At 37.9% G+C, this 21,940-nt stretch overlaps 1 pseudogene; it reads right to left on the bottom strand.

The window, feature by feature from the left end:
• Positions 1-1,258: 1,258 nt before the first annotated feature.
• On the bottom strand, positions 1,259-2,377 carry LOC138165558 (large ribosomal subunit protein uL15m pseudogene; annotated as a pseudogene).
• Between the last annotated feature and the right edge of the window lie 19,563 nt (positions 2,378-21,940).

Here is a 21,940-nt window from a genome sequence, read left to right on the forward strand (position 1 = left end):
TCAGATCCTTATTATTAACAAAATAAAAATTAAATCTAATGAAGTGAACCAACAATAAAAAAAATCATAGTTTATGTAAAAGATGAAGACAGAATGCCTTTCTTGTCATTGGCCTGCCGCTGCTATGTCTTCCCAACTGGACTTGGAAAATATCATGCCTTGAAACAATCTGGAAGTTGCCCTGGGACTGTGCTGTATGACTGTTGAAAGCCTATTCTATCTGGTCAGACACACTTTCCATCAAACTTTGTTCCTCAGGCATTAATGCTCTAAATTAACTTTCTCTTTCTTGCTTTGGAAACAGTAAACAAATAAGGGATTTGGTGAGAAGTTGCCGATTGATTTACCTATTGCTCCACTAGAAATTCTTGTGACTTTCCCAGACCAAAATACCCTTTCCTGACCACCACTCCTTCCTTAACCAGAATGAGGAGATTAGATCAATTGAAAATGGCAAGGAACTGATGTTTTGTCTAGCATTAGACAACATTTCAACCAAGCAAGTTCATATCTTCAGGGTCTCATTAGGCAACTGTTTTACTCCCCCTGTAAATAATGTTTTTCCTACCCACCTTGTTCTGTTCCCCTGTTTCCTAGAATATGGCTCCCTAGACTAGGAGGAGCTGTGTATTCTTAAGTATTTTATAGTTTGAATGATGAAACAAATGCTATTTGAAGTCCCCGAGGATGTCTTCATATTTATTAGAAGCCCTAAGTAGCAACTTCTGTCCCACTAAATGATATTACGTAATGGCTTTATATAGTTTTAAGTGAAGAAAATTGTGAATCCCCCCCCGCCCAGCCCCTATAATGTTACATATGGCATTGAAATTATGGCAAGGAACACAAGCCTATTACAAGATATGAATGGTGAAAGGGATGCCATGGAAGGATCAGGGTGGAGAGAACAAGGGAATGTGAAGGCTCTAAGAAGTAGCTGAAGTCATAGGGAAGGAATAGCCACAGTCAGCTCTGAGTAGTCAGAACACTCCAGTAACCTCAGAACCTATCGTCTAGCTGGCCTAGTCATTAGGAGGAGCAGAGAAGACCTGGGGCAGAGCAAGACACAGGATAGACACTAAATAGAGCCAGACTGGGGAGAGACAGGAGAGAGTCATGTGAAAGACATGAGAACAACATCCCAGATTACAGTCCCCTCTCCACAATTTTGCCCACTCCTTCATTTTAATGAAGAGGTGAGTGGAAATGTGGAGTAATATGGATATTAGTGAACAAGCTTGCATTAGTCATTTTTTATAGTTTCTCATAGACATTTTATTTTTATTTCATCCATTAAAAAAGAAAAAGGAAAGTAACCCAGCACCCAACATTTTGAGCCTGGCGGAACATGAAAACGAAACAAGAAACTATGAGCGTTCTAGGCTCATTTTTCCAGTATTCCTGAGACTACTTTTTTCTCTAAGTTTAGAATTTATGAACTATAGTATTTAAGGAGGTTTTTGTCTGTGGGCTTCAAGATTTTCTTTTCAGCCATATTTACTACCCAACCTAGAGCAAGACCAAAGAAAATCTGCCTTGGATCCTTTCAAGTACTCAGCATTTTGAAGAGTTCATCCTTAATGATGTCAGGTAAAATGTAACCATATTTCTTGGCTAGTTCAAGTCTTGCTTCAGGAAACTGGGCTGGATCTGCCAGGTAGCCACGGTTCCTAGCATCAGTGTAGTATGGCACCAATTCTTCAGGTGGGAGCATTCGCTTGGGAATAGATTTTCCAGTTTTCCACGAAGAAAAAATGGAACAGGTTTGCAGAGAATCTCCAGGCTTCTTGGATCATAAAACACTGTAGTGATCACACCACCATTTCTTTCAATTGTAGCTATAGCTAGCTCCGAAGACATCTGAACTTCAATATTAATTTTAGCCTTAAAGGTATCAGCACCCTCCTCCACCAGCTGTACACCATAATCTTCCATTAACAAGCTGGGTTAAATCAATAGGTTGGCTAGGATCTACTCGACCTAAATCAATCAGGTACTGCAGTCTATTGAGACTCAAAGGATGGTACTGACGCCTTAAGCTGTGTCCTTCATTAAATCCATACTTTGGGATACGAAGATAGAATGGAGTCTGACCTCCCTCAAACCCTAATCGAGGCCTGGTTCCTCTCTGCCTTTCTCCTTTATGTCCTCAGCCACATTTTCTACCTCTTCTCCGACCTCTTCTTTGTCTTTCTGGTTTTTTGGAGACAGGGCTGGGCTTCAGGTTGGCCAGGCTGACGCGCGGCAGAGAGCGCAGAATGTTCAGGGCCTTGACCGCCGCCACCGCCGCCGCACACCGGCCCTGCCAAGGCCGCTCACCTCTCTGATGCCAGGCACCTCCAAGGGCGAGCGGAGCAGGCGCTGGCCCATTAATCATTTTTATGGTAATTTTTAGATAAGATGAAAAGTTGAGTGAGAAGTAGTAGAGAAGTTTGCTCTAGAGCAAAAACATCTGGAAAAATCGAGACTATGATGAGATACTTTGAAGGACTGGATGGCCTGAAAAAAATTACATAGATTCAAATCATTATTGTAACACAGCTTCAAGAACATAATATTAGTAAGTATTTTATAAAACAGTCAGTTTACTAGAAACTGTAGGGAAGTTAAATATGCCACACTATTCAATACTGTTTCTAAGGTTCTTAACTCTTAGTGATTAAAGGGGAATGGCTAATAGAGTTTCTTGAATACTAGACTAATTGGTAATGTCATGACTGGACCTTGTAGTCCCTTTTAATAGCTAGAGCCATTTAAAACTCATTTGAATTTTGAGTTGGTTCCAGACACTGGAATCAATATTTAGAAAACAGAAGGAATACTTGGTCAACTGCTTAGTGACAATTCATGCTCACTATTTCTGCTAAATTCATATGGAATTATGAATCACAGAATTGATGGAATCCCAAAAAAGCTTCCCCCCAGACCCATTCCTCACATTTCCCAAGAAATAGCAAGTATGTCCATGCATTCAACCACAACCACATCCATCTAGTCTCAGATGGGACCACAATACTCAGTCAATCAGAAAGAAGTACCACCAGGATGCTTGAGCAGGATGTAGACCCCAAAACAATGGAAGGGACTTTTCCTAAGTAAACAAGTGCACAATAATAGCAAAAGCTGACATTTAGGTGAATTTATGATATAGAGAAGCTTATTATAATATCGTTATCATAGATACATACCTCCCTAAATGGGTTTTTCTATATGCATTGTGGGTAATAGTATGCATAGCTTCAATGTCTGGGACTCCTTCCCTATTACCTAATCCCTTAACAAACCTCTCCTGCCTTTTTACTATTCATAATTTCTGTTATGTAATCACATCTTTACCCTTTAAAAATGCATCTTGCTTTCTCTGAAGTTGTTGTTTCCTCTTAGAACTTAGCCCATTTCATGAGAGGCATCAATCTCAATAAATGCCTATGTTTGGATTAGAGATGGCCTGATTCTGAATTCTTTGAGACAGTCCCACCACAACACATCATGAAACTGCAGTAGTATGATGTAGGGGGCAGAGTACTAGATTTGGCAATAGGAGCATTTGGGTTCAAATTCTACCTCTTACAGTTATTGACTATGTGATTAGGGGCAAATAATGACTTGCCTGAACTGCAATTTCTATCATGCCTATCCTAAAGCTTTAGAATCAGGGTTTTTCACATTTTTTTATTTTTATTTATTTTTATTTTTTGGTATCATGGACTCCTTTGACAGCACAATAAAGAAGAAATGTGCTTAAATAGGGGTGGCTAGGTGGCATAGTGAATAGAGCACTGGCTCTGGAGTCAGGACGACCTGAGTTCAAATCTGACCTCAGACACTTATCACAAAAACTAGTCTTGTGGCCTTGGGCAAGTCACTTAACCCCAATTGCCCTGCCCCCCCCCCCAAAAAAAGTAAATGTGCTTAAATGCATAAGATATAATATATAGGATTGCAAAGGAAAACAATTTTATTGAAATATTTGTTATAATACATATGGATATATAGACACATGCATACACACATATGTATGTGTGTATGCATTATTGGAGAAAAAAAATTTAAGTTTATCCCTTGCTCTGGGAAGGCAAATTATGTGTTGTAGCCAACCAATGCTCAACAAGAAAGATTCTACCTTCTGGATATTTTTCAGTTGTTTGTGAAGATGCAATCTTTTGGGGGGCATAATTGATGTGACTTTTTCCATTCTCTCTCTGTCTCTCTCTCTCTCTCTGTCTCTGTCTCTCTCTCTGTCTCTCTCTCTCTGTCTCTCTGTCTGTCTCTCTCTCTCTCTCTCTGTCTCTCTGTCTGTCTCTCTCTCTCTCTCTCTGTCTCTATCTCTCTCTCTGTCTCTGTCTGTCTGTCTGTCTGTCTCTCTCTCTCTCTGGCTTAGAGAAAGGAAATTGTTTTATTTTCAAAACCAATCTCCCTTCCTGTTTATCAAGTTTTAAAAGTGGACCATTATTCAACACATTGTTTTTTGACCAGTGCCAGTAAAGTTCAATTTCCCCTGTCCCCTGTTAAATATTCTCCATGTTTTATATGTTTGCAACATTTTACAAAAGCAATAGCTACTGGGTACTTTGTAGCCAAGATCATACTTCTGTACTTGACCTGGAAGGTCTATGATTTCATCACTGTGGACACTTCCTCCATCAATGCTTGTTTCATCCTCTTTAGGCCTTCTTGGTAGATAATCTTCTTGAATTGTATCTTTTTATGTCTCTCTTGAGTCTTGTATTTGGAGATCAAATTTTCCATTGAGCTCTGGCCTTTTCATCAGGAAGGTCTGGAAGTCCCTTATTTCACTGAATGATCATCTCCTTGTCTGAAAGATTATGCTCAGTTTTGCTGTACAGTTGATCCTTGGTTGTAGTCTAAGCTCCTTTGCCTTATGAAATATCATATTCCCATCCCTCCAATCTTTTAATGTAGAAGTTGCTAGGTCCCGTGTGATCCTGATATAGTTCCACAATATTTGAATTGTTTCTTTCTGGCTGGTTGCAGTATTTCCTCCTTGATCTGATAATTCTGGACTTGGGCTACAATATTTCTTGGAGTTTTCAATTTGTGATCTCTTTCAGTAGGTTTTTGGTGGTGTCTGCAGATACTCCTGATTGTGGAAGGCACATCTGGGCTTCTGGTGTTAGTGCTTGCTGGCTCCACCCCCCTGGGGTTTGGGATCTCCTGCTAGTCAGCTGAGATAGAGCTTATTGGGAAGCCTCTTGTCCTGCACTTTAGTTTCTGCACAACCACAGCCCCACCCTTTCTCTAGGACTCCCAAGCCTATAGCTGGTTTCACAATTTCATGATTTTACCCTGGGGCAATATTATCTGGTTTTTAGGGCCAGAGAGGGGGATTAAAGCAGCTAGGATTTACTCTGCCATCTTGGTTCCCAGAAGTTCAGGTTGGTGATTTTTAAACACCCAGGCTGTGGGTTGATAGCCCTAGGAGTAGCTGCTTTTGCTGTCGTGGGCCCTGAGCTTGTCTCTTACCCAGCTCTGACATTCCTGGACTACTGTGAGAAGTCTGGGAATCACCCCTCTTGTGGGTGAATCAACTCACCTGCACTTGCTCTGGCTCCGTGCTGGTGCAGCCCCTTCAATCTGTCCATGTCCCTTTTTCCATTCTCTTTTAATTAAAAAAAGAAAATCAAAATCTGTCCACAAAGTGTTTTCATAAAAATTTGATAGGATTGATAAAGTAGTACCTAAGGCTGTCTTTGATGATGACTTTTCTGTCATCTTTCTTTAATCTACTGATTTACTAAAAGTAGACAACAATAAATTAAACTTGTGTTCTATTACTGAAAATAGCTTAATTTATATACATACTTAATTTACATAGCCTTTTTTACTTACAAAATACTTTATAAACATTTCACAGGAACCTTGGAATGATTTTTTGAGATAGAGTGAGGAGCCTATTATCTTCATTTTGCAAATGAAAAAACTGAGGGTCAGAGAGTTTAAAATATTAGAGAAATATATTAAAACAGAAAAATACACCTAGATCCCTTCTGTGTATTTCTTTTTACCTGAGAGTGTAAACAACCTCTCTGCAACTATAACCTTAGAGAAATGCCCAGGGGTACTATGAGGTCAAGTAACATTTTCAGACCACATAGTATGCCTCAGAGGTGGGATATGAAACTTAGCCTTACTGATTCTGATGTAAACTCATTTTTTTTCTGACAAAAGAATCACATCACAGTTGCACATGTCAATGACTCTTCAACATCCTTGAATTGAAAAATTATAACAGGTCATACAGCATGAATAATAGAGAATACACAACTACTGGCAGTCTGTATTTATAGGCTATTATTATTGTTTTGTATTACTTCAAGAAGCCATGATGAAATGTAGTCACAAGAAGTGCTTCATTTAATTAGATTGTATTTACTAACAAAGGCCCTATTAAGTAGTTTCAAATATGATGGCATTTGAGTTCCATTTGGTTCTGAAGTGATTTAGAAATTGAAATAATTTTTAAAAATTAAAATCCAACATGGTTGGTAATTAGCAAATACTAGGTTGCAGTTGCAAATTTAGAATTAGTACTGGAATTGAGTAGACATTTTGGGTGTTTCTGAGCTACAAATATGTGACTGAGACAACACTTCTCAAATCACTTGTCCTTTGTTGTGGAAAACAGGAAGTTGGTTAATGTTTTTATACTCATATTTGTTATAAAGTCATTAAGTTAATTATTCTCTAACACACTAAAAATTCACCATAGGTAATTTTCCTTCTACACCCACATGTAAAAAGCAGTTAATCATTCTTTTAGAACAAAATATCCCTAATGGAAAAAAGTCACAAATTATACACAGAACTTCTGACTCGAACCCTTTCAAAATTATTTAATGTTAATGGACTTATTTTGATATGAGACAAAAAAGATATTCCAGTGTTCCCAAATCCACTATAATGAACGGCAGAGTAAGAATGGGAATTTTATATTTTTAATGCTCCTTTTGTTCTTTTAGTATGGTTTAGAAGTCTCAATAATTTTAAAATAGCAGTTCCTATACATTTTTCAAAAACAATTAAACTCTCCTGAAGAGTATCATATCAAAAATAAAACTAGGTCATTGTATGCTTTGATTTTTCTGTATGTCTTTCAGTATCTAGTTCTCTTTACCCTAATGTTCTTATGCCTCAGATGATGACTTGAGTACCCAATATCAAGGTTGTGTTCTAATATAATAGATCCTAAAGACATTTGGGTTTAGGAGTCAGTTTCAGGGGTGGGAGGAGTTAGGTCACCTATTGCTTTGGTCAGGGATAACCACCTACAGTTCTCATTTATTAAGTCTTTCTGGTTCCTCTTGTTTGTCCTTCATTTTCAAAGAGGACCAATGATGTCACAAGGTGATGTCTTGACTTGCCCATGAATTGGATTTAAGTGAGGCAGAATTGCACAGTCATCAGTATTACTCTCTCTTCGTGAGTCATCAAAGCCCAGAGTTAAGGCAAAAATCAGGATGACTGGAGATGGACTAGGATGCCATGGATGACTTTGCCATCTTTGATGTCTGACCAAGCTCTTAAGAGTTCCACAGCACCTGCTTCATGATCATTGGAACAAATTGTTCTCATCCACCCATTCCACTGGGGAAAATCTTCACATGCTTGGAGTAGATATCTCCCTAATTCAGTGATGGATTTGAAGTCTGTTTCTTACCTTCAATCTAATTTAGCTAATCTGCTGAGATGATTTTACTGGGGTGTGGCCACTGGGCATATTATAACTCCTTGGAGTCACAAGTGAGAGTTGGGTGAAAGATCGACTCTAAAGGTAGGTGAGGAGCCCTGAAAAAGGCTTGGCAAGCCCTCACACCAGAAGAGCTAATCTTCCCTGAACAGCCATGTTCCCCTCATGCTTTCTATTTGCTTTGAGGAAGAGGTATGGTATGCTTTACTTGGAGTTGATGAACCTGAATCTAATTTTAGTTCTGTCGCTCCTGTCTTAGTGGATTTGGAAAAATCATTTAACTTCTTTGGGTTTCCTCATCTGTAAAATCAGATCACTCAACTATTTTACCATTGTCACCACTTGCATCTCCAGCCTTGGTCAGTTTTCCAGATATCTGAAAGTGTAGAGTTAGTGTCCTCAGTCAATGAGTCAGTACATCAACAAGCATTTATGAAGCACTTAGTATGTTCTCAGCTCTGTGTTAGTGCTAGGGATTCAAAGAAAGGTATAAACATGATTCTTCCATCAAAGAATTCACATTGTAGTAGGGGAAACAATATTCAAATAACTATTACAAATATGTGTGTATATGTTATAAATGTATGTATATCATATATACATATATGAATATATGTATATAAATATGATGTATGTTATAGAGCACATATATAGTAAATAGAAGGTAATCTCAGATGAAGGCATGAACCAGTACATTGTATAATATCAACATCAATTCTGAAACTATATCATCAACCATAATAACCATGGCTTTAGTTTTGTTTCCTGACTTAGTGGTTACCACAGGTGAAATAAATATGAAGTATATGAAGTTTCTTTTCAGATTCTCCTGGCATTTACATGGACATACTCACACACAAAAAAGCTACAAGAATAAATGGGCACATCTTTGTCCTGCCATGAGAAACAAAGTTGAAAACATAACTGTTTTTCTGAACTCAGGAATTGTATAGTTTTATAGTAGTGTGAACAACACTAATAAAGTTTGAGCAGATTTCTTTTAAAGTCATGGTTTGCACTCTATTTCCATCTGAGGCTTGCTGTCAAGAAAACAAAACAAAATAAAATACTTTTAGACAATTTGAGTGATTCTGGAATAGTGGAGGCTGCCTTGAAAGTTGGTAGGTTTCTCCTTCAAGCCAGGGGATGGGTGGATATTTATTAGTTATATAGCACTGGGAATTCCTTTCAGGTATGGTTTGATATAGATGGAAGCCACAGTACTCTAAATTTTTGCATGAATAAATCTATGTCATTCTATGACTCCTCCTCCTCCCTTTGGTTGAAGAGGCCTGATCTCTCTAGCCTGCAGCAGCAGCAGCACTTTGTTATATTATTTCATTTGACTCTGACCACAATACTGCAAGGTAGGTGGTGCTATTATTATCCTCATCGTACAGATAAAAAACTTGAGGTTGAGTGAGATTAAGTGATTTGCAAAATGTCACAGTTAATATTTGAGGCAATATTTGAACTCTAAGTCCATTGCATTAATTAAGCAACCTGGCTGTCTAAAATTATTTTGAAATAACTTTCCATAATCAACTGTCTATGATATGTAGTCCCAAGTCCCTGGAAGAAAAAAAAATAGGTTTTGATATTATATTACATCATCATTCCTTTAAATTACAAGCACATCCATCCATAATTTTGTGCTCTAAACAGCTCTTTAAGAAATAATGATCCTTGCAGATAAATTTTCTTAGTATCAATACTTACTTTCTCATTTGATATACCTAAAATAGTGGTGTATGTGTAATAAAAATAACATTTTCAGAATACTGCTTTAACCACAAAATAACCATCTATCTATAATCATATGAAGTATATGTACTTAATGGTCTTTAATTTCTAAACTGTATTTGTCATCCTTCTTTAAACATACCAATATGTCCTCATTTAATTCGTTTCATAATAATTTAAGATGATGAATCTTATGTCTTCTCTAAATTAAAAAAAAGTGTATAATTGGCTTGTCTCTGTGAAATGAATCTTGTGTTTTCTTGAACAAGATCTTTTATTCTCATACCCTTCACAAATATGTTCTATTCCAAATAATTAACCTAGGGGCAGATAAAAAATTTAGCCATTTCGTGAGTGTCAAAAAGTAGCAATTTTAGCAGTAGTTATTATTTCATGTCATCTTTGAAGTTCCGATAATGCTTCCAGTGCCTTTCAGTAAAAAGTAATGAATGAACCAAAGAGGAGATGAATACATCTGTTTCAGTTAAGTCAATAAATTTTCTATGAAGTTAAAAAAATGGAGTCCTATAACAAATAATATTTAAACATAACTAAATTTTTGAATGCCTTATTTTGGGGAAACTGGTGCATCATGGAGTAGGTTGGAATTTTTTTTTAAGATCTCTTTCTCCTAATAAGAGACTGATTATTTAGTTAACAAGTCTTCATAAAGAAGCTGCCTAGGAGGTGCAACTAGGTGGCACAATGAATAGAGAACTGGCCCTGGGATCAGGAGGACCTCAGTTCAAATCCAACTTCAGATACTTTACACACTTACAAAGTCTGTGACTTTGGGCAAGTTGACTTTCCTTGCCTTCACCCCTCCAAAAAAAAAAAAAAAGAAGAAGAAGGTGCCTAGGGAAATGGATAGAATGCTGTATTAGGAGTCAGGAAGACCTGGATTTAAATTTCACATGGATATGATGCTTTCAATTGCTATGTGGTTCAAACAACTGCTAAGATTTAGCTACTTAATCATATTTGGGGCTGCAACTGCAAATAGAGGGACTCTTTTCCCACCTTCTTCCACCTCTCTAGGAGTCATACACATAGGCAAAATCACAGAAGTTTTCATAATATTATGCTATCAGAAATTGTTTTTCATTTTATAATGTGTGGACATACTGTAGGCATGAAACCATTGGAGGTCCCCAGGAATTCTCAGTCAGGGGAATATTCCTTTTAAGAACTGACACAGTTTATTGAGAAGCCATAAGGCCTCAATGGGAGAAGAAGTTGAACAATGGATCACAACAATTGTTTTTCAGACATAGCTATCTCAGTAATTTGTTCTCCAGTTCTGTGTTAGGAGAATAAATAAACCCTAGGAAAAAATGCAATATCTAGAAATCACTGAAGTAGAACTAGTGTCAGTAGAAAACTTAAAGAAGTTGTTGCCCCATAAACTGATACAATAGTGGTGTATTTGATCTCCCAAGACAGAGATAGGGGAAGAAAGTTTATAGTAGTTCAATACTGAAGATTAAAATAAACTTTGAAAGACTGAGTGCCATTGAGGCAAGATAGAAAAGATCAAAATAGTTGACCAAAGCTCAAAATGAAAAAATAAAACATAGCTCAAAAGTCAACCTTATAAAAGCAAGGAGATGAAAGGAAATTGAAATCCACTTTAAAAAAATAATAATTTACTTATTTTTAATTTTCAACATTCATATCCACAAAATTTTGAGTTCCCAATTTTCTCCCCATCTCTCCCCTCTCCCCCACCCCAAGATGGAATGCATTCTGATTACCCCTTCCCCCAGGCTGCCTTCCTTTCTATCATGTCACTCATCTTTTCCCCTTCCCCCTTATTTTCTTGTAGGGCAAAATATATTTCTGTACCCCATTGCCTATATATCTTATTTCCAAGTTGCGTGTAAAGGGAATTTTTAACAATTGTTTTCAAAATTTGAGTTCTAAATTTTGTCCCTTATTCACTCCCCAGCCACCCTCATTGAGAAGGTAAGCAATACAATATTGGTTATACATGTATAGTTATGCAAAACACTTCCATAATAATCATGTTTTGGAAGACTAACTATACTTCCCTTCATCCTAACCTATTCCCCTATTTTATTTTCTCCTTTGACCCTGTCCCTTTTCAAATGTGTTTTCTTCTGACTATACCCTCCCCCAATCTGCACTCCCTTCTATCATCTATCCCCTTTGCCCCCTTCCTTCCCCTCCACCTGCTTATTCTCTCCCCACCCCACATACCCAACTGAGTGTGTATGCTATACTCTCCTTAAGTCAAATGTGATCAGAGTAAGTGCAACAGCAAGCACACACACACACACACACACACACACACACACACACACACACACACCATTCACTTAGTTCAGGGGAAAAAGAGAGCACCCTGAACAAAGAACTACCTGCATCAGGACTCAGGCCGAAGCCAAGAGCAACTGTCTCCTGTGGGAGGATGAAGAACCCAGGAGTTTGGGATTCAGCCCTAGGGCAAAATAAATAGGTGCAGCAAGGTAGGAGAAAATACAAAGAAATTACAAGCAGAAAGAATGAAGATAAAATAACACAAATCAACAGACAGGGCTTCTAGCTATCTGACGAAAGCTATAGACACAGTTACCAGAGAGAGAAGCACCAACATGTGGGTTTTCAAAGTCAGGGGGCTCCTTAATGGCTACCCAGAGTCTTAAATGGCTAAATTATTTACACTCTTCCCATAAGTATGCCTCAGAGCAAAATGCTAACCTCAGAATATATATACCCTTCTTCAGGGTCTTTTACCCTGGCATCAAAACCCTCATAAGCCACTGCCTAATTATAAAGTAAAAAAAAAAGTGTGGGTTTTCCTGAAAAACAAGCCTTTCCTAAGCAAGCTTTTCTTTTCAGACTCCAAGTGAAACCTATTAATAGTCTGGGAAGATCTTCAACTTCCATTAACATTACATTCGACCCCAAGATCTTTCATGTCCATTACATAGGCAATTTGTATCTAAATAGGCATTAACATTTCCTATATACAACAAAATCTCCACAAAATAAACACATTACACTTGCAAAATACATTACATAACTCATTACCAGAGTGCTCACACCTTACTGGGAAAGTAAGCAATTCTATATAGGTTGTACATGTGTAGTTATGCAGAACATTTTGATAGTGGATATATTGTAAAAGACTGAGTATATTTCCCTCCATCCTATCCCACCTCCCACTTACTCTATTTTTTACTTTCACCCTGTGCCTTTCCAAAAGTGTGTGCTTCTATCTACCCTTCCCCTATCTGCCTTGCTTCTATCCTCTCACCTCTTATCCCCTTCTCCCCTTAATTCCTGTAGGGTAAGATACCCAATTTAGTGTGTATATTATTCCCTCCATAAGCCAAATTCAATGAGAGTAAAGTTGACCCATTCCCCTTTGCCCTCCTGTTCATCCCCTCCATTGTAACAATTTTCCATTTTTTATATGAGATAGTTTTCCCTATTCTTTTTATATGAGATAGTTTAGCCTATTCTGTCTCTCCCTATGTCCTCTCATTATATTCCTCTCTCACCTCTGAATTTTATTTTTAAATATCATCCCTTCCTATTTGATTGATCCTGTGCCCTCTGTCTATGTATACCTGTATACATATATACACACACATATGAATTCATATGCACACATATCCTCCTATATAGACATGTATATATGCATATATGTACATTTATATTCCCTTCAACTGTTCTCATATTGAGAAAAAGTTTCATAAGTTACAATTATCATTAAGTGTAGGAATTTAATAATTCAACTTTGATAAGTTCCCTATGATTTCTTTTCCTTTTTTACCTCCTCTTGCTTCTTGTATTTGAATGACAGATTTTCTATTCAACTCTGTTTTTTCATCAAGAATGCTTCAAATTCCTCTATTTCATTCAATAACCATATTTTCCCCTGAAATGTTATACTCAGTTTTGCTAAGTTTAAATTGATTTTATCTTATGTTATCCTGATTGTGTTTCCACAATATTCAAATTGTTTCTTCTTGCCTACTTGTAATATTTTCTCCTTGATCTGGGAACTCTGGAAGCTGGCTATAATATCCCTAGGAATTTTCTTTTTGGCATCCTTTTCAAGTGGTGATTGTGAATTCTTTCAATTTCTATTTTGCTCTCTGGTTCTAAAATATCAGGGCAATTTTCCTTGAGAATTTCTTGAAGGATGATTTTTAGGTTCCATTTTCAATCACAGCTTTCAGGTAGTCCAATAATTTTTAAATCATGTCTCCTGGATCTATTTTCCAATGTTATTTTCATTGAGATATTTCTCATTGCCTTCTACTTTTTCATTTGTTTGATGTGTGTAATAGTATCTTGATTTCTCATAAAGTCATAAGCTTCCATTTGCTTCAATCTAATTCTGAAGGAGTTATTCTCTTCAGTGAACTTTTCAAATTCTTTTTCCATCTGGCAAATTCAGATTTTTAAGGCATTCTTCTCCTCATTGGCTCTTTGGGCCTCTTTTGCTATTTGAATTAGTCTATTTTTTAAGGTGTTATTTTCTTCCATCAGATTGTTGATTCTCTTTTCATAATTTTCTTACATCATTGTCATTTCTCTTCCAATTTTTTCTTCCACTTCTCTTACCTGATTTTCAGAATCCTTTTTTTTAGTTCCTCCATGGCCTGTAACCATATTTTTCTTGGAAGCTTTTGGTGCAGTTCTGACTTTGTTGAATCTAAGGTTTGATTGCTGTGCTTTCTTTGCTTCCTTTGCTTGCTCATGTTGCCACTCAATTACTTGACTTTTCAGCTTTTTTGCCACAGGAGAACTCTGCTTCCAGGGAGGAGAGCTTTGTCTTAAATCGCTGGGGTTTTCACAGCTTCTGGAGCTTTCAGTTGGGTGCCCTCTCTACAGAAACCACAAGCTCTGTCTCAGTGGTCACCCAGCCCAGGACCTCCACCCAAGACAGTGATTCAGATCCAAGCAGGTTAAAGCAAGAGTGATTACACCTCTGAATGGTCATTTGGTCCCCCTACAATCTGCAGCTAGGAGCTATGAAGAAGCCATATGGAAGTGGTTGCACAGCTGCCACACCTCCACCACTTCTCACTCCAGGGACAGCAGCTGGACAGTGCTGACTCCCCAGTTCCAACAGAGTTCCACACTGACTTTGTCTTTGATATTTATGGGTTGATAATTCTGGAAAGTACCCCAGTTGCTGGTGATCCACTCTCCTGATGTCTTCTCCAGCTTCTGATGGTTGGGGATGCCCTGGGCCTAAAACCATGGGCTCACACGGGGCTGGGTTCAGCTCCCAGCACACTGTGATGGACCCTTCCTGTTCACTTTCCAGGCTTCCTTCAGTGGGAGATTTGTTTCTCTCTGTCTCTTTGTGGTTTCTGTAGCTATAAAATTTGTTTAGAGTCATATCTTATAGGTATTTGAGGTGGTTATGGGGGAGCTCATGGAGGCTTCCTGCTTCTACACTGCCATCTTGGCTCTGACCCTCCCCCCCCCCCCCAGGAATTATTTTCTTCAGTGAGCTCTTGGACCTACTTTTCCTTTTCATCAATTCTGCTTTTTAAGGCAGTCTTCTCTTCATTTTTTTTGGGGGGGGGCTCTTTTGCCATTTAGGTTATTTTATTTTTTAAAGTGTTATTTTCTTCAGTATTTTTTTGGATCTCCTTTTTGCAAGCTGTTGGCTTGTTTTTCATGATTTTCTTTCATCATTCTTATTTTTTGTTCCAATTTTTCTTCTACTTCTCCTACTTGATTTTCATAATCCTTTTTGAGCTCTTCCATGGCATGTAACTAATTCATTTTTTTTTCTTGAGGCTTTGGTTGCAGGGGCTTTGACTTTGTTTTCTTCTTCTGGTTATATGCTTTCCTTCTTTGTTACCAAAGTAAGATTCTATAGTCTGAGTTTTTTTTATACTGTTTGCTCATCTTCCAGTCAAATACTTGACTTTCTAGCTGTTTTTCAGTGTAGAACTATGTTTCCAGTGTGCATGGGGGTGAGGGTGTGTGTACTATCCAAGGCTTCAGGGGTTTTGTATGAATTGCTTGATCCTCCACCATCTGTAGGCCCAGAAGTCCAGATGCTGATGCCATAGCTGCCACCTCTGCCACCATGGGGACTGGGGCCAGACCCCAGTCAGATTACACTCTTCTTCCATGTAGGTCCCACAGAGTTTTCCCACTGACATTCTATGCTATCCTTGGTGTTTGTGGCTTGAGAAGCCTGGAAAAAAACACAACTTCATTGATTCAATCCCCTGAGACCTGCTGTGTCCCTGTATGGCCTTGTGTGGCCCACACCACTCTGTGTTCCATTCCCATCCCAGTGTAATCCACCCTTCTTGTCATCCTTCCAGGATGTCTTGGGCTGGAGATTTGCTTCACTCTGTCATTTTGTGGGTTCTGCAGATCTAGAATTCATTTAGAGCAATTTTTACAGGTATTTGGAGTGTTTTGGGGGAGAGTTCAAGCAAGTCCCTGACCTTACTCCATCAACTTGGCTCTGCTCCTGAAATGTACTTCTTGTTAAAGAAGAAAGTGGTATTGATTAAAAGGATATCTGTGTCCCCCTCCCTGCCTCCCTGCTTCTCACTCACAAAAAAGTTCTTTAGCTGTGCTTGCAGAATATATTCTTTTTTCCCCCTACTATTAGGGAGCACTTTAGAATATGAATCCAATACTTATTTTTGTGCAGAACAAAACCTGAGAGGAAATGTCAATGAAGATAATAACAATAATCCCATCTTTTAGTTCAAGGATGAAACTCCAGACTTGACATCTTTGGACACAAAATCAAGTTGTTTTGCCTAGATACTGATTAGCTATCCACAGGCTCTTTCCTAGTCCGTTTTGCTAACCAATGATACATGTGTAGGAGGTGGCTGGCAAGGTTTGAGAAATAGTTCATGGCTACAGGACAAAGACCCTGGCTCTTAGAGCGATAAGACCCACAGTCTTGAGATAACTAAATATACTAACTAGCAAAAGGCAGATAGAAAAATGCACATGAAACTCTTTTCAGTGATATGCTTCCAGCTGCAGGCTGGAATTATGTTTACTTTGCAAAGGAGGAGGAATTATATATTTCCTGTCCTTTTTTAAATGTCCTCACAATTTGCTTCTGTAAGCTAAACTGAACCTAATAAGTGACATTTACATTCTTTACATGGCAGTGAAACTAGCTTGGCTGAACTTACTATATGAAAGGCTGTCTGAAAACATTTGGAGGTGCCTTGTTTCATCCTGTGAGGATATTTAATTCAATTGAAAAGACATTCATGGAGCATCCATTATGCACAAGGAACGATGTTAGTCTATGGGGAAATGCAAAGATAAACAAGGCATTGTCCTGCCTTCAGTATCTTATATTCTACTTGGAAGTCAGGGGAAGGGTGGATAAGCATAGCACCTACATAAACCAGTCATTTGCTACAAGATACAGAGCTAACAGCAAGTAATTTTGGAAGGACTGCTAACAATTGGGAGGGGGAGGGGGGAATCAGGAAACCCTTCTTCTGCAAGATGGTCTATGTTGAAATTTAAAGGATCTGCTGGTCCTAAGAGGTAGAGTTGAGGAAATAAGATTTTGCTACCACAGGGGACAAAAGATGGAATGCCAGGTTTGGAGAACAATAAGTAGACCAGTTTGGTTGAAATGTAGTACAAGTAGTAGGTAGTAATGTATGATTAGCCTGGAAGAAAAAAAGCCCATAGAAAGACTGGAAAGGACTTTAAATATCAAACAGAGGTGTTTGTATTTTATCCTAGAGATAATAAGGAGCCAAGAAAGCCTCTTGAATAGGTAAATTACATGATCAGAGATGTAAGTTTGTGGTATCACTTTGGCAACAGTGTGAAGGATGGATTAAAGATGGGAAAGAGACTGGATACAGAAAGATTAATTATGAGACAACTGCAACAATTCAAGCAGCAATTGATGTAGATCTTGAATGAGGGTGGTAGCTATATGAAAAAAGAAAAATTTGGATCTGAGTGGAGCCAAGATGGTGGAATTTAAGCAGCCACTTTTATGAGCTCCTCCATGAATTCCATCACTAAGCTCTAAAAAGTAAATCTGAATGGATTTTAGAGTGATGGAATCCATTGGGAGACAAAGCATGGCAGATTCCCAGTCTAGGAAAGCACCCATATAGGTCTGGGCAGGGGGAGCATGGAGCACACAGGGGCTGCACCAGCTTGGACCAGAGAGTAGAACACAGTGGAGTGAGAGTGAGTCCTTGCCATTGGATTCACCCACCCCAAGGGCAATTTTGCAGATGTCTCACAATGGGTCTGAGGATCAGTTGGAACTGGGTAAGCTTCTCCTGGGTCTATCAGCCCACAGCCTGGATGTTTAAAAATCACCTACCTGAACTTCCAGCAGCCAAGATGGCAGAGTAAACCCTAGCTTCTCTAATCCCCTTCCATGACCCTAAAAACTGAGAGATTAATCCCCTACCCAGTGTAAAATCCTGAAATAGTGGAAGCAGCTATAAGCTTGGGAGTACTAGAAGAAGGATATGACTGAAGCTGTTCCAAGCCTGAAGTGAAGGGTGGGAGGCATCCCAACAAGGCCCATCTCACCTGAAAAGAGGGAGATCCTAAAGCACTGGGAGGTGCATCCAGCAAGTACTGAAAATAAAATCCCAGGTGATCCTTGACACCACCAGTGGAATCAGAAGAAAACAGCACTGTAGGCCACCAGTTACTGAGCGTGTATCCCAAGGGCACAGAAGCAGAAACTGAAGTTGCCAGACAACCTCTCCCCCACAGGTTACTCTGTGAGCCTCAGAGTAACCCTGGGGAAACTGGCCTTGGCCTCAGTCTAGACACCCAGAGACTAGAGCACACAAAGTCAATAACCAGGCTATTAGCTCCCAGCCCAAGAAGTGTGGGTCAGAGCCCTCTGCACCCCAGAAGCAGAAATCCACTCTAAAAATCAGGAAATAAACAATCACAATGGGCCAGAAACAACCAGAGACAATTGAATCTTATTATTTTGAATGAGAAGAATCACTTTCAGGAGACACTATAGACACTATATCCACAGCTGAGACCACAAAAGGAAATATGAACTGGTCTCAACCCTGAAAGCATTCTTAGAAGAGCTCAAGAAAGATTTTAAAAGACAAATTAGAGAGGTACAATAAAAATTGATCAATTATTTTATAATTACATTGTCCAGAATGGAAAAAAAAATCTCACTGAAGAAAACAAATCCTTAAAAATTAAAACTTGTGAACTGGGACAGGAGGTTCAAAATCTAACTGGAGAAAATACCTCTCTAAAGAAGGAGCTACAAAAAGTAACCAAGGAAAATAATTCACTAAAAATTAGAATCAGTTAAATTGAAGCTAAGGACTCTATGATGCATCAAGAATCAGTCAAACCATGGCGGCTAGATGGTGCAGTGAATAGAGCACCAGCCCTGGAGTCAGGAGGACCTTAGTTCAAATCTGGCCTCAAACACTTAATACAAAAACTAGCTGTGTGACCTTGGGCAAGCCATTTAAAACCAATTGCCCTACTTCCCCACTCCAAAAAGCAAAAACAAAACAAAACAAAAAAACTAATAAAAAAAAAAAACAAAAAAACAGCAACAACAAAAATCATTAAGATTGAAAAATCAGAAGAAACTGTAAAGTATCTTATTGACAAAACAACTGACCTAACTGGAGAAAATGCCTCCCTTAAAAAGGACCTTCAAAAACTGACCAAATGGGGCGGCCAGGTAGCACAGTGAGTAAGAGCACTGGCTCCAATATTGAGGTGACCTGGGGATCGAATCCTGGGCTCAGACACTTAGCACCCACCCAGAAACACCTGGCCATGTAACCTTGAGCAAGTAACTTAACCCCAATTGCTTAAAAAATATAAAAAAAACCAACAAAATAAAAACTGACCAAAAATATAATTCACTAAAAATTGGAATTAGTCAAATGGAAGCTCAGGACTCTATGATGCACCAGGAGTCAATCAAGCAAACCATGAAGACTGAAAAATTAGAAGAAAGAGTAAAATATCTCACTGGAAAAACAAATGACCTGGAGAACAGATCCAGGAGAGATAACATAAGAATTATTTCTCTACCAGAAAGCCATAATGAAAAAAAGAGCCTGGACAACATCCTCCAAGAGATTGTCAAAGAAAACTGTCCTGAGGTCCCAGAATGAGAAGATAAAATAGTTATAGAAGGAATTCACTCGATTCCTCATGAAAGAGATCCCAAATTGAAAACTCCAAGAATCATAGTAGCCAAATTCCAGAATTACAACATGAAGGAGAAAATACAGCAAGTAGCCAGAAAGAAACAATTCAAAATATCATGGAATTACAGTCAACATTACACAGGACCTAGCAGCTTCTACATTAAAAGATATAAGGGACTGGAATTTGATATTTTCTAAGGCAAAAGAGCTTGGACTACAACCAAGAATCAACTACATGGCAAAACTGAGCATAATCTTTCAGGCAATAAGATGGTCATTCAATGAAATAAGGAACTTCCACATTTTCCTGATGAAAAAGCCAGAGCTCAATGGAAAATTTGATCTTCAAATACAAGACTCAAGAGAGACATAAAAAGGTAAACAAGGAAAACACACATACACAAGCACACACACACATAACTTGTCATCCAATAAGAGCAAACTGTTTACCTCCTTATACGGGAACCTGATACCTGTAAATTCTGATATTTATATAATTATTGCAACATTTAGGGATATACATAGATAGAAGGTATGGGTATAAATAAACTAATCTAATGATAAAAAAAACTTATTAAGGGGTACAAAGGGATTGCAATGGCAGAAAAGGAAAGGAGGAGGCAGAAAAGAGTAAATTATGCCACACAAAGAGAGGCATAAAACATAATAGAGTAGAGGGAAAGAAGGAAGGGATATGAACATCATATGAACTTTATTCTCATTGTTTCTTATTCAAGAAGGTATCAATGTAATTAGTTAAGTTTAGGATTCTAAAGTGAAAAGACACAAAACTCAATATAATAGAGTGAAAGGAGGGAGGGTGAGGAGCACTGTATGAAATTTACTCTCATTGGTTTGGGTTCAAGGAGGGAATAAGATTCTCCATTAAGTATAAAAATCTATTCTGCCCTACAGGCAGTAGGAGGTGTGAGGGGAAGCAAAGGGGCGGGGGTGGTTAGAAGGGAGGGAAATAATAATAAGGTGAAAGGGTAGGTAAAGAGAGTGGGGTGCATAGGGAGAGAATACTGATGGAGGTGGTGGTCAGAAGGAAAACTCTTAAGGAGGGGAAGGGAGAAGGAAGAAATTAAAACAAGCAGGTGAGGGAATAGGATGGAGGGAAAGACACAGATAGTAATTATAACTGTGAATGTGAATGGGATGAACTCTCCCATAAAAGAGAGGCAGATGGCTGAATGGATTAAAAGCCACAATCTTACAATATGCTGTCTACAAGAAACACATTTGAAACAAGGGGATAAACATAATGTAAAGGTAAAAGTCTGGAGTAGAATATATTATGCTTCAGCTAAAGTAGAAAAATAAAAGCAGTGGTAGCAATCCTTTTCTCAGGTAAAGCAAAAGCAAAAATAGATCTACTTAAAAAAGATAAGGAAGGAAACTATATGCTGCTAAAAGGCACCATCAAGAATGTAGTAATATTGTTACTTGAAATATATGTACCAAATGAAATAGCATCCATATTCCTAGAGAAGTTAAGGGAATTAGAGGAAGAGATAGATAGCAAAACTATACTAGTGGGGGACCTGAATCTCCCCATGTCTGAACTTGATAAATCTAACCTCAAAATATAGAAGAAAGAAGTTAAGGAGACGAATAAAATTTTAGAGAGGCTGGATATGATAGACCTCTGGAGAAATTTGAATGGGGATAAAAAGCAATATACCTTCTTCTCAGTGGCACATACCACATACACAAAATTTGACCATGTATTATGGCATAAAAACCTCACAATTCAGTTCAAAAGGGCAGAAATGTTAAATGCATCCTTCTTAGATCAAGATGCAATAAAGGGCCATGTAAAAATAGACTAAAATCTAATTGGAAGCTAAATAATTTAATCCAAAAGAATGAGTTTATCAAACAGGAAATTATAGAAACAATAAGTAACTTCTTTCAAGAGAATGAAAACGAAACAACATACCAAAACTGCAGCAAAAGCAGTTTTTAGGGGAAGTTTTATGACATTGAATGCATACATGAATAAAATAGAGAAAATGGAGGTGAATAAATTGGGCATGCAACTTCAAAAGTTAGAAAAAGAACAAACTGAAAATCCCAAATTAAATTCTAAATTAGAAATACTGAAAACCAAAGGAGAATTTAATAAAACTGAAATTAAGTAAACCATTAAATTAATAAATAAAACTAAGAGCTGGTTTTATGACAAATAATAAAATTGATAGACCTTTAGTCCATATGATAAAAAACCAAAATATGAGTATTAAAATGAAAAGGGTAAATCTTCCTCCAATGAAGAGGAAATTAAAACAATAATTAGGAATTATTT

Source organism: Petaurus breviceps, unplaced genomic scaffold (assembly GCF_028583685.1).
Source record: "Petaurus breviceps papuanus isolate PSGF00001 unplaced genomic scaffold, PetGlider_PUasm1.0 213, whole genome shotgun sequence".
NCBI classification, from domain to species: domain Eukaryota; kingdom Metazoa; phylum Chordata; class Mammalia; order Diprotodontia; family Petauridae; genus Petaurus; species Petaurus breviceps.